Genomic DNA, 22932 nt, shown 5'->3' on the forward strand with positions numbered 1-22932 from the left:
CATAAAGAGTTGGACGTCTCTCAGAAGACGTTCATACTCTCTGCATAGAACTGAATGCCTCACGGCAGGAGATCAGCAGTCGCCGCACAGAACTGAAATTCTCTATAGAGGAATTTTATAGTCTCGCCAAGGAGCTAGAAGTCTGCCAGGAGACCGGGAGTCTCAACTCAGAAGTGTGTAAATAGAAGGAGGTCTACAAGGAGGCCCTGAATATTATAGAGACTGTAAAAAAGGAAAATACCAGTCTGAAAAAGGAAAATTCTGATTTGACTGACCATGTCAGTGAAAGGAATGAAAAGCTGCAGGAGCTAGTGGAAATGAAGAAAGTATTTGAACATTAAAAGTTAGAAGCATATGAGTCATGCACACAAGCAACGCACATACTGCAGAGCCAAATGCAAGATCTGCGTACGCACCTACAGAATGCCAAAGAGAAGCAGCGATCTCGGCAGGAAGAAAATCTGCAGGCTGCTAATGAAGTACAAGTGTTGCAGGAATGTCTGAGCATCCAGTGTGCCCTTGCAGAGCAGCATGAGGAACTGAAGGCTACCTTGAGCTTCACAAGAGCATCACTAGTGGCCAAGCTTAGAGGCCAGGTGACTGGGTATGAAAGGGAGCACGAGAATTCTAGAAACTGAAGCAAGAGCTAAACTTGTTGAAAAAGGAGAAAAGCAGTAGAGTACACGTAATTCAGAAATACTACAAAGCTCTTGTTCAAGCAAGGTTGGAGAGAGAATGGTATCTGCGTAAATGCTCTGCAGCACTCACAGTACAGGCTGCCAAAAGAGGAACGAAAACTCGCCAGCTGTATCACCAGAATAAAGCAGCCTGCCTGATGTACTGATATCTAAGTATCCTGAACCAAATGCAAATTACCTCTATACTGATTAGGGGGTCATGCTTGTTGCAGATGGGCCCGTGATGAATGTGAAAGCTGTAGACCAGGGTCCCCTGTTACTGAAGAAGCGTCAAAACTGTGGTATTATAGCAGGGATATCCTGCCAGACATCACTTGGGTTTTCCCCATACATTGAAGAAACGATCAACGTAAAAGAGGTAATACGTCAAGACTAGAAGTCTGTCGACTATTAAACTGAGATGCCACAGGGGTCAATCAGAATGGATAATAACTCCACCCATGTTTGAGCCACCCATGATCATGAATATTGAACCCGATGCAGGTGGTCACCCTAAACTCGGAAGAAAAGATCACCTAACGCATGGGAAAACTCGTGAACAAGCATTCAGAAGAAGAAAGACTGTGCTTGAGAAAATTCCTCCTTGAGCGAATGAAGAGTGCTGATTTAAAGGACCTTCTTGGTGGAACATTTGTAACCTTGAGATCATAATCCAATTACAGCGTGACTAAGGTTTCTCTTCCTCCATCCATTCTCATTCGAGCCACAGGCATATCTCGAGTTAGAGTGTAAGGATGGTCTTCGGCCGTGGCTAGTCCAAGCTACCCACAAACAGCAGAGGTATGTAACAGGGACTTATCCCTGTTTAAATAAGGCAATAATATAAGCCTCTAGTGGTCTGAGGAATCCAGCAAGGAGCTGGTTAATTGCAGCTTCACTTGGTTAATCAGACAAGGGTGAAAACCTCCTGCCTGGAATAGACCCAGAGACTCTTGAGAACACAGACATGATTGTGTGCTAATATCAAGACACCAGGTGACCAGACTTTTCTTCCGGGTTTCAGCGAACCCAGGAGCCTGCCAGATGCTGGCCCCTCAGCAGACACCACTCCAGACTCAGACCTAGAGACTGATCTGAAGGGCCACCTGCTTTGAGGGGGGCGCGGCCATGATGTCACGGAGCTGGTTCACCCTCATTGGGCGAACCGCTCACGTGACGCACTTGCAGACGACAAATTCAAATTAGCTTGCTATGCAAGCAGCTAAGCGGCAAGCAGGTGCAAGCACTTGCTCATGCTGGACACACACATTGCCTCAATGTGTTTCATAGCGGCCAGAAGAGTGCACCCACCCGCTCAGCGCCACCCTGGCCAAGGCCTTAGCCGATCATATGCAGCCTGCAATGCCCTGTCTAAGCTGAAGAAGCAAAACAACTGGCCTCATCACCAGCTAAAAATTGAGGTGCCTACACACTGGAAGTACACGTTATATAAGCTTGCTGCAACCTAAACAGTGACATATGATGAGAGAGTTCTGCCACCTGCTGAGGCCCATTGAGGAAACCACTATTTTGGTGAGCAGTGATGAAGCTGGCATATGTCAGATCATCGCTCTAATATTCCTCCTCAAAAAAATATTAATCAATATGCAGCATAATAATTGAAACAATGATGAGGAAAATGTAGATAATAATGATATGTTGGGAATGGTTACTAAATTACTTGAAGCCTGGTGAATGATCCCCTTATTTTCAGTATGAAACAGGGAGAGGAATAACTTCAGGCTACATGTTTAGACCCTTTAGATTCAAAGATAGAATGAAATACTTTTTGCCCCATGGGGAAGAGATTGTGGCTCAATGCAAGGAAAATCTAATGGATTGTTTCCAGGCAAGTTGGAAAAGGAGGATAGACCCATACAGCTCAGAGTCCTACATAATGTAATAATGCAGTTACTAACTCCCGGCACAAGAGGTTGGGTATGTGGCAGGGAATAATGGTTTAAACTAGGTGTAGCAGTGAAACTTGGAAACATACAGCATGATTCACATACGTTCCTTGTCTAGCAAACATACTTGATTTAATTAACAGTCACGTCTTTCCTAGCTTAATGTAGTAATGTACATAGCATTTATTTGATTGTTGACAGAAAAAAATGGGCTCACTCTAGACAATGTCACATTTTTTTATTGCAAAAATGATGTAGCTCCGGGTTGTTCATTTCTACGATGGATTTATCTGCCTGTTTTTTTTTTAAATTTCCTACAACAGATTAATCCTTTATACTTTTTTATTCCAGTACCACGACGTATTACAAATAAACACAATCCGTGGAATACATTTACGTAAAACCCACTGACGGTGGGATATTTTAAAGCTGCATAGCTGATCCATATGGGGGGGATTTTAACTAATTCGCACGGATTAAATTTGGAACAATCCGCATGCAAATTTTACCCCATGGACCAGATTTTGATTGGAAAGCGTGGGAAATTCCAGGAAACAGATTTGGATTGGTTTGCTCATCTCTACCTATAAGTCCATTTATGGAGAACTGTAAAGTTCATCCTCTAGAAAGATATCATAACCTACAGTACAAGGAAGCACACTACGGAGGAAGCGGGGAAGAGTACACAGCTGCTACAGACACTGTACATACAGCCGCCAGGACTGGCACAGTCTTCACAGCTTGGATTGCCATGCAATGCACTACATGGATTGGAGGGTCCACCACAGCATTCAAGTTGTTTAATTTTCCTTACCTTTGGGTCCCCACCTAAGTGCCAGGCATCAACTCCTCACCTTGATCCCCTTCCACAGCAGTACATAAGAAAGATCAGACTCTTTGCAGATGCAAAGTATAGCAAGGAATCATCGCTCGTGCTGCCAATAACTATCCATTAACACAAATCCCTTTGCAGCTGTATGTGTGGAGCTCCTTCCCAAATGGTCCTAAAGAAGAGATCTTCTGTGAAGGGAGCTTCAAACAAACAAACGACAAAAGTATACACAAAGTGCACCAGGGATTATTATAAGAGTTCAAATAGAATATAACATAACATAAAAATCTGGTGATAAAAATTAGTTTAATAAGAGGTCCAACGACCACACAATTAATAAAATACAATACAACTGAAGAAGAGGCGTGACAGCCCCTATTCAAAGCAGGGTATAAAATCCCTCATTACAATACATACACAACAAAAAATTCACAGACTAAGAAGTAATAAGATTAGTCAAATGGACATATAAATACCTATATGTAGTGCAGTGCAGTAACTAAACATAAGATCACACTGAGGAAAACAAGTACTAACCACGAGTGCACTGCGGGTAGCCGATTGCTGGCGCTGATGATCAGTCTGGACAGCACTAGCTTACGGCGAACACTTCTCCACCCGAACTCCCTGTATACTTTGCTCCAGCCAATGGATGAGCGCGAGTGTGTGTGCTATTGTGCGCTCTGGGGTTGCACTGGGGTTGTTGTTATTATGTGTATGGTGATATGTTTCCCCCTATATTATGGTGTTTGGGGCATTTTTTAATTTGCTTCAAGTCATTAAGATATTGGGTCTCGTAGCAGTGATTTGATTGTCTGCAGGAGCTTTATTATGCACGTGAGCAGCCTCTGACGTGATCTCCTGACAAAGCATGCTTTTGCAAAATGCATTGAGGTCACGAGAGGCTGCTCAACGCATTTCACAACAGTGTGCTTTGTTAGGGGTCATGTCAGAGGCTGCTCACGCGCATAATAAAGATCCTGCAGCTAATTAAATCACTGCTGCAAGCCCCGATCTCTTAATAATTTGAAACAAATGAAAAAATGCCCCAAACACCACAATATATGGGGAAACATATCACCATACACATAGCAACAACAACAACAACCCCAGTGCAACCCCAGAGCGCACGACAGAACACACACTCACTACTGTACAAGGAATCTACATTTCTCCAACATGAATACAGCTACTAGAATGAGGGTTTTGATAGAAGTTTATGTTCTTGCACTAACTGTGTTTTGGGTTAGTTTTACTTGGCAGCCTTGCCCTATAGTTTATAGGTTAGAGTGTATGATTATACACCTTTTATATTGTGTAATTGTTGTATTATCCTTTATGATATTTTACTTTAGTCTTTTTGCGCTATTCACACCACTCTTTTTTTGTGTGTTATGTGCAAAAGTGCCACAATCAGCATTTTCACAGTTTAAAGAAGACATTCCTCCAAGGACCAAAGCATACTAATGCCACACAGATGTTTACATCTGGGAATTTATCCATTTTTTACCCAAATGTGATACCTATTAGTAATTTTAAACACATTTTGAAATGTATTTTTTAAACATGGTGAGTTGAGACTTGGGAGGAATTTTACTTCCTCTCGCTACTCCCTTTTGTGTGATATCTCTGTGAGGTCAACAAAAGTTTGCACAGTCAAAGCCCCATTCTCTCAGCCTCCCCTTGTGGGTAATTCTATATCTGCCAAAGTGGACATCGGGTCGTTCGCGGCCAACAACCCACATAAAATGGAATGGAGATTTTTGGCCTAAAACATCCATTTTGGAGTCTATTTAATGTATTCATTTATCTTTACTAGATCGCTAATAAGGATATGGTAGGATAAGTTTATAGAAAGCACTTGATAACTAAATCAGCATGATTGTTTAATGTGTTAAAGTGTCCTTGTCTAGTACTTACTGTATGTATATAAAAGCATGAGTGTTAATGTTTTACTAAAGAGGCAACCACATGTGGTAAATTCCTCAGGTACAGAAAAGGCTAATCTATGTTACACTGAAAGGGATTTATCATTCTGATCCTGAAGGGTACTAACCCATGTGGTAGTGAAGGAGTTATTTGGAAATTATTTTAATGGCCACTTAAAAAATCTTACTTCAAGGTAACGCTTTATAGTAAAGAAGCTTTAAAGTTATCACTTAGTATTCTAAAGCACCTAATTACAGTAGAATAATTAAACCAATAATTAGATGGTTCAACCATTTTATAACCATAGAGATCAACCGCATAAAATAAATGTTGTGTGTTATACAGTAATGTATGTGCCTTCTAAATCATATAAGAGATCACAAACTCTATTTCATCATTTCTTAAAAGTACTATAGGTCCCAACATGTGTCTATCTCAGGCTCTAACTCCAACCCCTTGGATATCACCTGCGGTGTCCCACAGGGCTCTGTTCTGGGGCCCCTACTCTTCTCAGTGTTCATCAATGGTCTTTCTACAGCTTGTAAGGGAGCTTCAATACACATGTATGCAGATGACACAATCTTATATGCACACAGCCCTAGCCTCTCCAACCTTGAACACATACTGCAATCTGAACTTTTGAGACTTGCAAATTGGATTTTACAAAACAAACTATTTTTAAACACTGACCAGACTGTAGCAATGGTGTTTGGGACCAAGGCTACTTTTTTAAAGCTTCCTATGACTGAGCTCCAGATCAAAACCAACGCTAACTCCACCCCAACTCATGTTACTAGTTTTAAATACTTGGGTATGTGGTTTGACTCCCATTTAACATGTGGGATGCACATTGATACCCTGACATCCAAAACCTATGCCAAACTAGGTGTAATTTACAGTAACAAATCCTCCCTAAGTCTGCTGGTCAGAAAGCGTACACAGTAGATGCTAATGCTCGACTATAGGGACATAGTATATGGCTTAGCACCCCAAACCCACCTTGATGCCCAATACAATTCAATATGCCATTTTGTTCTCCAATGCAACTACAACACACATCACTGTGAAATGCTCAAAGAACTAGATTGGTCATCACTTGACTCTAGGCACAAAGTTCTTCTTTCCTGTCTTGTCTTCAAATACTTTCTGGGCAAGCTACCCATCTATCTGAACAAGCTCCACACCCCTACCACATGCAGCACTTATCTGAGATCTGACTCCAAAAGACTGTTCATGGTCCCAAGGTTCAGCAAAGTATCCGGCCGCTCCTCCTCTTACCGTCGTCCCCAAAACTGGAACAATCTACTGGAGACTCTCAAAGCCACCACCAGTCTGTTCTTTCAAAACTAAAGCTGTCTCACATTTTAATGTGGTCTGTAACTGTTACATACGCCTATAATATATATTATCGCTAACTGCAGGCAACGTCTTGTATATAATGTATACCCTTTTCACTTATGTAACTGTATTTGTCATCTTAACTCTATGCCCAGGACATACTTGAAAATGAGCAATAAATCTCAATGTATTACTTCCTAGTAATACATTTTACAAATAAAAATAAATAAATAAAAATCTGATTATTTACTAAGACTTTTGCTATTTTTCCTTCACTCATCATTTTTATTATAAAACTATTGTAGCTCCCTCTTGGTTGGCTACTAAATGGGTTAATGTCTAGAGGGGGCTAACAGTGTGGGCTCAGCAGGTTTTGCCACTCCCATTTTGCCTTACCAGTGATGTCATTAGTGGGAGCATGTGAGAATATATTTCCAAACCAATATCCAAGAATTCAGTTCTTCAGAGTTCGAACTGAGGTTCTCAAGTACAGTAAGTCCTACAAATAGGTTTCGGTGTTTCTAGTCTGCAGTTCATTTTTTCGTGTCATATTACCTTTATTATTTTAAAGTTAGTAATGTGCTATGTTCTTAAATCAATGCCTTTACAAAAAATCAGGAAGCTCTTGTCTATAGAAGAAGGTTTTCAGTATAGTTCACATAGGGTTGCCCGTAATGTGCCCGGAACATATGTTGGACCAGCTAAACCAGAAGGTTCCTAATGCATTATTGCCTTCATGCAAGATGCTTCCCTCCCTTTCTTCGGTACGGATAAACAAGATAAGTACCCCCTCTGGTTACCGGAACCTACTGGAGGAAGATTCCCTTCAGCTTCTCCTTTGCCAAGTGTTTTTGTATCACCATCATCTTTGTCTATATACAAGTATGTGAAGTGTTTCTAGACTGTGTTCAATAAACATGCTTTTGTTTTAGAAAAATTCCTGCACCCACTTCTAGTCATATTTTCATCCATGCTCTGCCAGCACCAACCCTACACCATCTATATAGTCTGAGAAACTGAGCATACAGTTTACATACATATGCTTTCTATACCTGTAACTACCAGATGTCATACCCTTCGGAGCTGGGGAAGAGGAGGTTAAAGTATTTATTTTCCCCTATTCCTGTGTTTTGCCTATGCAATGGCATAGATTAAAATATACTCTAGATGTGTTTGTACATGCACAAAATTCACCACTTTTGCTTTCTTGAGTAAATAAACCCGTAGTATTTGACTGATCTCGGCATACTGTAGGTCTGAACCATTATTATTTTGTATATCAACAATAACAGCAAACTGTACTGTTGTCTCTATAATTTCAATTTTATACTCAGTGTGTCCTGAGAGCATATGTGGATCATATTTGATCCTATATGCTATTGCTATCTATTATATACAGTTCTCTCTTGCACTCTGAATCTATTTTACACAGATTTTAAAGTTGAGCATCTTGGAGGGGTGCTGACTAATTTCTAACAATTTCTCCACTATAAAAGTTTCTCCATCTGGTTTAAGACTATATTTTGTGTTATTTCATATTTGTGAATGGGGTATGTCAATGGGGTATTTTGAAATAGAAGTGTTCAAATACAATGTATATGCAAATGTAAATACAACGTGTTTTGGAGTTGAAATTCCAAAGGCACCAACAACTTCTTAGTTGCTTGCAAATAACAAGAAGGGTATGTTTCATCCAGATTTGGGAAACTCTAATTACAATGTAGTATATATGGTTCCAGAATGTAGAGCAAATGTTAAAAGGAAAAATAGAATATGCACTCACCAGATACAGAATTTGGAGAAAATATAGACATACAGTAAAGACGTCACCTGGGTCTGGTTGGTGCTAGGATCCTATGCCCCCACCGCTAGGCATACAACTTGACGGGTGTGAGCTCAGATAGAAGATCTTATAACAGCGCACGCCTAAAAGTAGTGGGGTGATAATTATAAAAATTAACCTTTAATGTGGATATTAAAATAATGGAGACTTACAACTCACAGTACTCTAAGGGCTTGACCCCGCTGGCTACTGCAGCTCCCGCTGTGGCGGACGCTGCGGGGACAAGAGCCCTCCCCTCAATGGCGCCGGGCCCGCTGCGAGGGGGGGCCACAGCGCTGTGGCGCGAGAAAGTGACCCGTGGATTTCAGAGGCAGCGTCGTCGGATAGAACTGGAGAAGATGGCCTGTGGGTTTCCGTGAGGGCGGCGGCAGCATCAAGGATGAGGGGTGGAGAAGACGGGCTGAAGATTTCCGGGACAGCGGCGGCAGAGTCGTCGAAGCGTATGTGAGGAAGTGGTCTGCGGGTTCGATGGGTTGGCTGCCAATCGTTTTACGTCGAGAGTACATCACCGTATATCTTCTTGACATAAGAAGGCTGACGTCTATGAAAACCCTTAGCCTTTGGGGTCAGCAGAAGGTTTTCTTTATTGGCCTTAGCCTGTCGCTTTTGCCTTGGCGTGGAAACGGCAACCGCCTTTCGCTTTTTCTGCTTGACAGGCACGGCAGAGGTGAGTGGGTTCCTGCGTCCGTAGAATCGGGGTTGCTCCATGGAAGCAGGTTGCACAATGCAGTATCTGGACAAGGGCAAGTTCAGATAAAGATCATCGAGTGGTGGGCTATGCAAAGTGTGTAACCTTTTATGCATGGCGACCAGGTACAGGTGTTGAACGTGGGCGTACTCTAATGTGAGTCATTAACGTATAAATACACCATCCATTTTGTGGATTCACTGCACATTGAATACACATCGACTAAACATCGAATATACATTCTTGTGTTTGTATTTCTTTCTACTCGCAGCAATGGTTGTTAAAAAGATTTCCAAGGAGCTCAGCATGCGAATTAAGGACATGTACACGAGCAGACACCGAAAAGGGCACCAAGGGTAACTAACGCGTAAGTATATTAATACAACTTTAAAAAAAAATTAATTTTAATTTAAATCTAATATTTTTGTTATTTCTATTGATTTATATTACAACAGTATATATATTTGTATATTTATATTTATATCAGTACAGTATATATTTTGTATATTTATATTTATATTACAACAGTATATATATTTTGTATATTTATAAAACTTTGATAAAAAAAATTTGATCCAAAAATGTACTGTACATCTACAGTACTGTATCTAATATTTTTGTTTTATATTACAACAGTATATATGTTTTGTATATTTATATTACAACAGTGTATATATTTCGTACATTTATACTTATATTACAACAGTGTATATATTTTGTATATTTATATTTATATTACAACAGTGTATATATTTTGTATATTTATATTTATATTACAACAGTGTATATATTTTGTATATTTATATTACAACAGTGTATATATTTTGTATATTTATATTACAACAGTGTATATATTTTGTATATTTATATTTATATTACAACAGTATATATATTTTATATATTTATATTTATATTACAATAGTGTATATATTTTATATATTTATATTTATATTACAACAATATATTTTGTATATTTATATTTATATTTCAACAGTTTTATATTGCTGCATACTGTATTAATAGAACAATATATTGTATCCTCTTGATCTACTGTTTCTAATTTTTTTACTTACCGGAATGTTTTTCTTTACATTGTAGGGAGACAACTCTTCTGGTGGACAAAATAAGTGAGGAGAATGATGAGAGGAGTGCATTAAGGGTCAAATACACTCTGCAGGAAAATCACAATCTCGCTGTATCCGAGACCAGCATAAAGAAGATGAGACGCAGCATTGGATGGAAATATGGACTTGTGAGGTTATTACTGGACAGTACAGGAGGTAAAAGTGTTGTTTAGAAAACTGTACTGTACCGCTAAAATTATTTAATCCTTGTCATTACAGAGCGTACCCCATGATATGGGACGCAAACAAAATCAAAAGAGTGGTCCAGGCCCACGCATAGATCGACAGTGGGGAGACTTTCCAGGATTGCATCTTCACTGATGAGTCTACTGTGTCACTGGAGAGATTTGAAAGCTTTGCATTCCACAAAAAAAGCCGCATATATTTGAAGCCGTGGCCAAAACACCCCGTGAAGCTGCATGTGTGGGGTCCCATCTCTAGGCGTGGACCAGGATGCATTCTCATCTTTGAAGGTAAAATATATCAAATATAATGTAGCCTTATGCACTGTACTTTACTAGTGTAACCTTACTGTATGCACTGTACTGTACTATTGTGCAGTTTTTTGAGCACTTTTCTTTTCTTGCTATAGGAATAATGAATAAAGCTTTCTTCCAAGACAACATTGTCCCTGAGATAGTGCAATACATCACACGCGAGTTGCCGAATGGTCACCGCTTCTACCAGGACAACAATCCATAGCACACCGCGTCCACAGCGCATATCCTTGAGCGCGGTATCAACTGGGTGAAGACGCCAGCGGAGTAAGTGCAGTAGACCGTGTCTCATTTTTTTCCCCACTGTTTTTACTGTGCATTGTATCTCTTAAACTAATTATCCTTTTTTTCCAATGACAGATCGCCAGATTTCAATCCGATCGAAATGGTCTGGCATCAGTTGAAGGACCATATCCGGAAAGTGACGATACCCTCCAAAAAGGACGAGTTGTTGAAAGGCATAATGAGTTTTTGGAACGATGTACTCACCGTGGAACGCTGCAATAAATATATAGATCATACTGCGACTGTGTTGCCCATTGTGATCGCGCGTAATGGGCAAGCATCAGGAAAGTAGTACTGTGCAGTAGTATTGTAAGTACAGTATGATACAGGTAAGTATGGCACAGATTTTTTCTTTCCCAATAGTCAGAGTATACAGTACAGTAGTTACAGTTATTTCTTTACAGAGAGAGCAGCACCAGCCATCAGGTTACATACAGTAGTATTTAACAGTATTCAGAGAATACAGTAGTTCCAGTATACAGTAGACTAGTTTGACAGTAGTACAGTAACTGCCTACTAACTGATCGTTTTTTTTCTTTTCTGAGAAAGCAGCACCACCCATCTAAAGTAGTACTACATATCACACAATGCCATAATACAGTACGCACATACAGTAACTGCACTCATTTTTTGTTTTCTTGTCGTTTCAGGAAAAAAGGGTGGCCTGGGGGGAGGTGGGGAGTTGTGTCCAGTCTAATCTGTTTGTACAGTCAAATGTACAGTATATAAACAGCAGTATTGATGTAAACAAAACCTCTCCTCTCTCAATGAACTACTGTACACAGAATGAGGAACAAGACAACGACGGAAAAAATTATATTACTATGTATAGTATACTGTATATATATATATATATATATATATATATATATACAGTATACATATATTATACATTACAGTGTATATATATTATTACATAATATTCTTATAAATGTGCATAATTCATGTTTCTCCATGTTTTACAAATGTTTTCTAAATGTTTATCCAATTTCAATCTGCCAGAAGAACTTAATAAAGACTGCATTATGTATTATTCATGATTATTTTTATATTTGTATTTTTTTGTTCCTGATGAAATAAAATAAATATTTATTCACATTCCTGGTAATCATAATCATTCACAACAACCACACCCCCCCCCAACCCTACAGTATAAGTATGAATGACAAAATAACATGAATCAGTTAATGTTTTTTTTTACTCTCTATTCTCACAATGCTGTGCAAATCAGATTTACATTTCAAATTCGATAAGGGATTTTCCAAAGCGTTACCATAAACAAAGCCTCAAAGGGTTGGGGGGGTGTTGGGTGAGTCATGTGCAGTAATCAGCTAGCTCCCATCTGAAAGAGGCTTAGAGTACACGCAGGCGCAGTGAGGCGATTGACGCTCGGCTAGGGACGGATTAAAATCACAATGACTAACTTCAGAAAATGAATGACTCTGTGGAGGTGTCTGTCGAAAAGAGTTTGTGTGTGCGAGGGGGAGGTATGAAGGATTAGTTGTGCTGCCGTTCAAAGACATTACATACTGTAGAGTAGAGTACAGTAATTTCAAAATGCAGTTCATCATAATAATTTGATCAATAAAACCCCAAATACAACCCCCAAATACAGTACATAAAAAGCAAGTCACTTTATCTCCCTGTGCCCCAGGCACCAAAAACATACAGTAGATTGTGAGCTCCACGGGACAGGAGGGACCTGTGCCTGCAAAATGTCTCTGGAAAGCTCAATGTATACTGTAACTAACAGCGCTATACAAAAACATGCTATTATTATTATTATTATAATATCAAGGTGATGCTCTGTGCAAATCAAATTCAAGAAGGGATTTTCCAAAACGTTGCCGTAAACAAAGCCTCAAAACTCCCATCTCAAAGATAATTACACGCAGACGCAGTGAGGCTTTGTACTGTAGCTCGGCTATGGACGGATTAAGAACACAATGGCAAGATTCAAAAAATTAACGACTCTGTGGAGAGGGGGGGTTGGGTGACTCATGTGCAGTAAGCAGCTAAGCAGCTAAATAGCTCCCATCTGAAAAAGGATCACACACAGGCGCAGTGAGGCTTTGAAGTTTGGCTATGGACGGATTAAGAACACAATGGCAAGATTCAGAAAATTAACAACTCTGTGGAGAGGGGAGGAGGTTGGGTGACTCATGCACAGTAAGCAGCTAGCTCCCATCTCAAAGAGGCTTAGAGTACACGCAGGTGCAGTGAGGCGATTAACGCTCGGCTAGGGACGGATTAAAAACACAATGACTAACTTCAGAAATGAATGACTCTGTGGAGGTGTCTGTCGAATGACTCTGTGGAGAGGGGGGGTTGGGTGACTCATGCGCAGTAAGCAGCGAAATAGCTCCCATCTGAAAAAGGATCACACGCAGGCGCAGTGAGGCTTTGAAGCTCGGCTATGGACGGATTAAGAACACAATGGCAAGATTCAGAAAATTAACGACTCTGTGGAGAGGGGGGGTTGGGTGACTCATGCGCAGTTAGCAGCTAAGCAGCTAAATAGCTCCCATCTGAACAAGGATTACACGCAGGCGCAGTGAGGCTTTGAAGCTCGGCTATGGACGGATTAAAAACACAATGGCAAGATTCCAAAAATTAAAGACAGCCACATGAAGTTCAAAGCTAAAGACATACTTTAATTTCAAAAGGCAGTTCATCATAATAATACACCCCCAAATACAGTACGTAAAAAGCACACAAATCAACCATGTGCAGTCAAACGCACAGGGTCGCAGACAAAAGCTACTGTACAGCACAGATTGAATATTGTAATACAGTAAGATGGTTTTTGCAGGCTTGTGGAGAAAATAAAAAAAATTACAAGAAAATCTTTTTTTTTCACTCAAGCAAGCAGTGGTGGGCGAAGTTACAGGCGCATGCGCAGTAAATTCTTGCTGTCAAGCAGGAATGTGATTGAAACCAGACACACGTTCAAAGGAATGGTGTGGGAGAGATGTACTGCATTGCACAGAAGATAAGAAGTTGAAATACCCTGCAGTGCAGTTAATTATCCCGAGCGAGAGGAGAGCGCTGTATATGCCGAAATGTGACACTGTTACAGTACAGTAGACGCCTATGCGTTTCAACAATTTTCAAATGAGACATACTGTACTGTACTGCAGAACAGCACTGCAAATGCATGTATACTTTAAATATGCAAATTTACAATTACTGCGCGCGCGCACACACAGACTGTGTACTGACGTAGGTTGAACCGCGAAGGTATTATACTTCCAAGACAACAGCTCGCAAATGCTCCCCTGAGTTTTTACACGGCATTGCAGTATTGCAGACAGCGAGAATAAAATGCTAATATCACGAGCGCGAAAATAACGCAGTTCACTCCGGGCGAAAACTACACAAAACCGCACATAACCGGGATAATCTGAAAATCATGGATCTAGCCGATTTAGACTCAGGTCGGCCGCCACTGTATGTCAACATCATCTTTTCCCAAGGTCCTGTGAAGGCATGATGATGTCTCAATGATTGAAAATCTTATATCATTAAAATTAGAACTTTAAAAAAAAATCCCCTTTTTTATTCAACTCTATATATGTGGATATGGACATACACTGACGCAATCATATATAAAATTCAGATAAGTGAATGGGGAGTCCTCTTCTCTGTATATATACATAACAAACTATACTCCTGTCAGGGCCCTCATGATGAGTTGGAAACCCTTTGAAGAATACTTCTGTTCTTCTGAATACTATTCAAAACAAATTCTGAATCTGATTATTACCCCTTTATACAGTAAGTATGCCCATTTCTTGATTTTAGGGCCAGAGAGCCCAACAATGGCAGATGTAGCAGACTCCTAGTTTATTAATCCCTATTACACGTTGAGAATGGCCAGTGAGATCCATCATGCACCTGACACCTAGGGTTATAACAATGGCAAATGCATGTGTATAAGCTGTAAGGTATCTTCCAGTGTTGGATGGTGTTTTATGTATTTGAAACAATTTGTAAATATAGTCTATTATATTTTGACATAATAATAATAATAATAATAGTATACGCTGATTGATTAACTTGCAATAATACAAATATGACACTGTAGGCCCATGATAATGAGGTTTAAGTGATGAAACCGGTTGGGCATGCAGGGTTTTGGTATTCTGATGTTTTTTAATGTGTTCAATAAAGCTTAGTTTTACGTCTCTGAAATATTTTTAATTTATTGTTTTGCCCCTCTGAGCATGCTATCTTATTAGTTATTTTGATATCAGTAAATTGCTATTTTCAGCTGTGTTTCAGAGTTTGCAAATGATGCTGCTGAAGATGCTTGGACGAGTGCTTCTGAACGCAGCTCCATTGCTGTCTGCACCCACAGTCTTCAGTATCTACTGTATTGTCTGTGACTGTTCCAATTTTTCTACCTCGTTTTAAGTCAGGACGCTACAGTATTATGCTTACCTGTTTTTTAATCCTTAGGGTGCCTACAAACTAGCTACTACATCCTGAAGGCTAACATGCCAGGGGATTGATGACAAAGTAGGTCAGGCATTTTTACAAGTTCTCTAGGGGAGATCGTATGTGGCAACGAATGTGATCTAAACAAAAGAGGAGGACACTCTTCTTTGGTCTTTATTACCATGATTACATCATAAGATCATGTGATCTCTTAAGAACGATCACATTATCCCCACTCACTCAAACGGTTATTATTATTAATAATAATAATGATAATAACTTTTTTTCATATAGTACTTTCTCCCAATAGGACTCAAAGTGCTTCACAATTACAGTATAGTACGCGGTACTGTTGAACATAGGAATTTTGCAGCTACGGTCCCTACCCATATGAGTTTACAATCTATGATTTTGATGTCTGAGACACAGGGAGATAAAGTGACTTGCCCAAGGTCACAAGTAGCTGACACCGAGAAATGAACCAGGTTCCTTGTAAGCAAAAATTATGGGTTTTGCATGTTTGGGTTCCTCTAGTACTATTTTGCAATAACACTATTGAACTATTGAATGCTTTTTAAAGCTTATATTTATGGTGATTCTTTTACCTTTGGCTTTCATAACCAGAATATTTTAGTTTAATATATTTAATGCAAACTCACAAATTTCTTACTGCTATCCAACATAACAAACCCAGTCACCACTGTCGCTGTCAATTCAGATAATATTTTCTCACCAATACCGTTACACCAAATGCTACAGGAAAAAAACAAAGAGAAGAGCAGAGCACTATGTCCAGATTGGAAAAAGGTTACAGAAGAAGCATTCCCATGGTAGAAAAAAATCTTGCTTTAATGGATCATAAAATGAACATACAGGCCACTAGCCCACACCTACGCATTTCTGGCAAAAAGCCCTTTATGAAGATGAATTTATTCCTGTTGCTAGCATTAGACGGATGCACACAAAGTACCCAAGGACAAGGGCTTCAACCTCGGGATACTGCACTTCCTCGTGAGTCCATTAACCCTTTATTTTCTTATGTATTATTTATTTAACAAAACACAAAACCCCAGCAAGCTCTTTTTGGAAACCCCTGAGCCCTCACAAAATATATATATGTATATGTGTCAAAATGGAATGCTATTGAGCGCGGAATATGTATACAACAGACAACAGAGAAGCCCAATGCTACATCCAACATGACAGAAATACACAGTAAAATACTTATATATTCTCTTGAAATAGGGTCATTTAGTTTAACCCTTTGGCCAAAGCGTTGTAAGCTTGCAAGCCACGTCAAGGCAGACACCTGTTCGCAAGTCCTAACACTACCAGATAAAATACTAATGTACCTCTATTAGGATTAAAATTCTCATTTACCTCTATTAGGAGGGAGAAAGACCACAGTGGTCTATATCCAGCAGAATGAGGAACTTGCAAACTAGGGAAGTGGGGAGGGGCGGGCTTAAAACCTGGGAAGGAGGAGCTACTAACCTCCACCAGCTGGAACAGCTGAGAATGGGTTAACAAAACACAGAGCCCCAGCAAGCTCTTTTTGGAAACCCCTGAGCCCCCACAATATATATATATATATATATATGTATATATATATATATGTGTGTGTCAAAATGGAGTGCTATTGAGCGTGGCATATGTATACAACAGACAACAGAGAAGCCCAATGCTACATCCAACATGACAGAAATACTCAGTAAAATACTTATATATTCTCTTGAAATAGGGTCATTTAGTTTAATCCTTTGGCCAAAGCGTTGTAAGCTTGCGAGCCACGTCAAGGCAGACACCTGTTCGCAAGTCCTAACACTACCAGATAACATACTAATATACGTGGCTCGCAAGCTTACAACGCTTTGGCCAAAGGGTTAAACTAAATGACCCTATTTCAAGAGAATATATAAGTATTTTACTGTGTATTTCTGTCATGTTGGATGTAGCATTGGGCTTCTCTGTCGTCTGTTGTATTATTTATTTATTTAGAAAAATATTTTACCAGGAAGTAATACATTGAGAGTTACCTCTCGTTTTCAAGTATGTCCTGGGCATAGTTAATATGACAAATAATACATGGTTACAAATACAGTTACATAAATGAACAGGGTATACGTTATATACAATACATTGCATGCACAGTTAGAGAAGATGTATTTATAGGCTATGTAACAGTTACAGACCAGATTAAAATGTGAGACAGCCTTAGTTTTGAAAGAACTTAAACTGGTGGTGGATGTGAGAGTCTCCGGTAGGTTGTTCCAGTTTTAGGGTGCATGGTAAGAGAAGGAGGAGCAGCTGGATATTTTGTTGAGCCTTGGGACCATGAACAGTCTTTTGGAGTCAGATCTCAGATGATAAGTGTTGCATGTGGTAGGGGTGAGGAGCTTGTTCAGATAGGTGGGTAGTTTGCCCAGAAAGTATTTGAAGGCAAGACAGGAAAGGTGAACTTTGCACCTAGACTCGAGTGGTGACCAATCTAGTTCTTTGAGCATTTCGCAGTGATGTGTGTTGTAGTTGCATTGGAGAATGAAACGACAAATTGAATTGTAGAGGGTGTCAAGTTTCCCAAGGTGGGTTTGGGGTGCCGAGCCATATACTATGTCTCCATAGTCGATAATTGGCATTAGCATCTGCTGTGCAATACGCTTTCTGACCAGCAGGCTTAGGATGGATTTGTTCCTGTAAAGTACACCTAGTTTGGCATAGGTTTTGGATGCCAGGGTATCAATGTGCATTCCGAATGTTAAGTGGGAGTCATGTATGCCTTTCTGGACACCAGAGTGTGCTGAATCTTCACCGCAGTGCTTAGTGGGATTTTCTCCAGTTATTACATCTTATATTGGGATTCCAGTACATTTATATCTGGTTACCGGAGGGAAACCCTATTGAGGACATTTGTTCATTCATGACGGTGTTATCAGTTTTATCTGCCTTGTTCATTACGGCACAACACAGTGTTTTTTTCTATTCTACACCAAATGCTACACATGGTTAATCCAAGATAAAAATGTATCCTGTGTATTGCTTATATTTTTTCCAAATCTTGTATTTGCTGAATTTTCATATGACAATACTTATTCATTTTACCATGCTTCAAAGCACTTTTATGATTATGATCAGGGCTGCCAACAGAAATCATGGGGCCCAGGACAAATGAAAGGAGCAGCCCCCTCCTCCCCCCAACCCATAGTGCACCTACCACGAAAAAAATATTTTTTAGTGTGCAACTTTTACTTAACTGTTTTCTTATTGTCATACGGAAAAAAACACATTACAATACAATCTGTTTATTACACTCACACACCCCCAATACATATAATATATATATATATATATATATATATATATATATATATATATATATATATATATATATATATATATATATATATATAACAAAAAGAAGACCGCGTGGCTCCCATACCATAATATTGCAAAAATAGTTTTAATGAATGCTAAAATAGTAGATCACGACCACTCACAATGTTTAAAATAATAATGCACAATGAACTCGAATGCAATCATATAAACTTCCTCCCACTGCTCCGTCCATCAGGTAAACCATCTGGTGTATCCAAATCCCATATAGAGGTGCCGATGTGCTTCCGCTGCTTCTGGATGCCAGGAGTGTGCGTCCACACTGCCTTCTCGCATCCAAATCTCACGATACTGAGCTCCGGTCACAGAATTCTCAACCAGTCTTGGCGGGCGGCAGATTCGCCACAGGGGAGTGGATGATAAATACCTCAGGGGAGGGTGATAATATAGTAAAATTCATAAGTCCATATGAATATAAAAGTCCTTGTATTAACCTTACGCGTTTCGTCGCGTCATATGCGACTTCATCTAAGCTAAAATGTGGGGTTTTGTTATGTTTTAGATGTTACATTTTACAGATTTCCACTCAACTGTCCTAATGTCAGAGTCCATTACTCAACTGAATTCCAAAATGATTAAAAACGTTGTTGATTAACTTTTAATTCAACCTAATTTCAATTGAACACATGTTCTTTGTGATCTTCTAGAAATTACACTTTGAATTATATTTCCCAGAAATTTATTTTATGGCGAACCAAAAATAAGTTCTGAATATTAAAAAACATGTGGTTATAATGGCCATACTATCTGTTTAGAGAATGTAGTCTGCCTAAGAGTGAAATTAATTGCTCACTTGGTCTCAATAAATTTCTTATTGTAAATGATAAATGTCTGATAGCTTCCTCCTGAAACTTGTGATTGCACGAAAGAAAACAAAACCTTTAGATCTATCAATGGATATAGAGAATGAGTTTATACTAATGTAAGCATTATTACTTTATTCTTCCTCCACATCCGATTCAACAAAAGCATAAGAAAACACTTATTGTTCTTTATCTGTCTGAGAAATACACATATGCAATCAAGATGATATACATTTGCTATGGTGACAGTTTATGGTGAGATTAAAGACATGCAATACTATAAAAAGTGCTATAGGGAAAAATAACAGAAATAGCTGGTATCAATTATAACATGTTTTGATCATTTTCGAAAAATTAAAACCTTATCAGAAATAATGTATCAGGAATAGGTTAGCTACAACGAATATTATATTATGTTACTTACAGTAGTTACTAATGTTTGCTTTTAATGTTTAATCAATTCAAATAACCACTGAGTCAACTAAAACCAAGAACTAAATGATGTCACTTCATACTCATGCAGGCATTTATAAAGGCAGTGCAGCTTAAGCCATAAGAAAATTACTAAGTGGCAAACTATTTCTGGATTTTAGTGTGGGTTTTTTTTCGGAATCCCTTCATCTTAACTATGTAGTTCTTTAAACAAATAATAAAAGCCTTGAATGATCAATTGTCCATTTGATATTTAGTACCAGAACATATGTAATACATTAGGATAAGTATAAAAACATTGCAAAATGTATGGAAATACTTATACAATTCCAGTATAGGCATTTGTAAGAGTGCATTTGGCAAGAGGATAGTGCTTGTCAATGTCATTATGTTTTTAAGGCTACACAAATGCTTTCTAAAAAAAAAAAAGATGCAGAGGTACAGGTATAGAAAATGTTTTTTTTTATATAACATTTTATTGAGAGTTTTGAGAGTTCACATAAGGACTGCAGAACATAAGAAAATAATACACTATGTTAAAAAGATGACATTAAATCAAATAAATAGCTATCAAGCTAATAAATAATTAATTAATAATTCAACATTCTCTGTGCTGTAGTAGTTTGGAGATAAAATTCCAGATATATCAGTTCATTTTAACCATGATATCGATGTTGGAAGATGTTGATGGTTTTACCATGTGGTACACTCACAATCCCATTGGTTCCTGTACCATGTTGCAGCCTTTTTTTTAAAAAAGGATGTGACATCATCTCTTAAAGTGATGTCACATCCTTTAAAAAAATGGAACATGTCACATGGTACTTTAACCAATCATATTAGGGACGATCCGATTGGCTGTAGTACCATGTAATGGCAGCCATGTGGTTTTAAGGATGTGACGTACCTCCCTTGGAGATGACATCACATCCTTAAAAAAATGTTTTAAAGCCTGTCACATGGTACAGCGTCCAATCGGATTGGAGCTGTACCATCTGACCCTAAAATGTGACATCACAGGCCTTATATAAGGCCTATCATATGTATGTATATGGCTTGGCACCTCAAACCCACCTTAGCAAACTTGACACCCTCTACAATTCAATTTGTCATTTTGCTCTCCAATGCAACTACAAACTCATCACTGCGAAATGCTCAAAGATCTAGATTGGTCATCACTAGAGTCTAGGCGCAAAGTTCACCTTTCCTGTCTTGCCTTTAAATTCTTTATGGGCAAGCTACCCAGCTATCTGAACAAGCTCCTCACCCCTACCACATGCAGCACTAATCACCTGAGATCAGACTCCAAAGACTGTTCATGGTCCCAAGGCTCAACAAAGTATCCGGCCGTTCCTCCTTCTCTTACCGTGCACCCCAAAACTGGAACAACCTACCAGAGACTCTCACATCCACCACCAGTTTAATTTATTTCAAATCTAAGGCTGTCTCACATTTTAATCTGGTCTGTAACTGTTTCATACGCCCATAATATATATTTTCTTTAACTGTGCATGCAATGTCTTGTATATAATGTATACCCTGTTCATTTATGTAACTGTATTTGTAACCATGTATTATTTGTCTTAACTCTGTGCCCAGGACATACTTGAAAATGAGAGGTAACTCTCAATGTATTACTTCCTGGTAAAATATTTTATAAATAAATAAATAATTCTGTCTCATTTTAGCATAAGAAGCCGACGAGACAACATCTCCCTATGGATTTAGAGTAAAGAAGATTCAAGAAAGAAAGTTCAAAAAAGAAGATTTTACCTGATGCTGTGGATTGCGGAGGATGGCGTCGTGGATGGTGAGCTTCCTGATACATCAAAATTCGGAGGGTAAAGACATCTAAATGTAAGAAAAATATTGAATGTATGTAATTTTAGTTTTCAAGTTTTTTTGTATTTTTTCATTTTTATTTGTTTGCTTGCCCATTGACTTCTAATGTATTTATCTGTGCCCCTTTAGGGTATAGATAAATACAGTGACAGGCAATGTATTTTTTGGCAAATGATGGTTTTGAATTCATTATTATGTTTTTTATTTCTGTTTATTGTTTTGAGTAAATTGTTATGTATTTGGAGGGCTTGTTCTAATTAAATGTTTGAATTATTTAGGTGTTTGATTTCTTTTATCGATGAGTTGTTTATGGTTTTTAGTTCGGCCCTCGGAGGACATGGAAGCGGAGGATGGTTTTGAGGATGACCTTCATCCTGGCAGGGGTAAGTAGAAGTTTTATTTACTTTATGCTGGCTGGCAAATGTTTTATTATGAATTGTCTTTGCGGATAGCCGCTAAGGTAGTTGTTTACAACCTTTTTTTACTTAGGGAACCACAGAATTTGATTTTGTAATTCTGGGGAACCCCAACCCTCACCCTGTCTCTCATCCTCCCCTCCCGCTGGCCCCAGCTTTCCCCCCCCTCATCGCCCCCATCTCTCCCCCCCACCCATTGCCCCATCTTTCCCCCCTCCCTCCTGTCGCCCCCGTCTCTTCCCCCCTCCTGTTGCCTCGTCTCTCTCCCACTCTTCGCCTTACGCGTGGGTGCACACACTTTCCCACTTACACACACAACACCGACTCTCCCACTTACAAACACACACACACACTCTCTCTTTCTCTCTCACACACACACACTCTCCCACTTATAGACACACACTCTCCAACACACTCTCCCACTTATACACACACTGCCACTTACACACACATTCTCCCACACAATCTCCCACTTACACACCCACACAC

The sequence above is a fragment of the Ascaphus truei genome, chromosome 3, assembly GCF_040206685.1.
Source record: "Ascaphus truei isolate aAscTru1 chromosome 3, aAscTru1.hap1, whole genome shotgun sequence".
In the NCBI taxonomy this organism is placed as follows: Eukaryota; Metazoa; Chordata; class Amphibia; order Anura; family Ascaphidae; genus Ascaphus; species Ascaphus truei.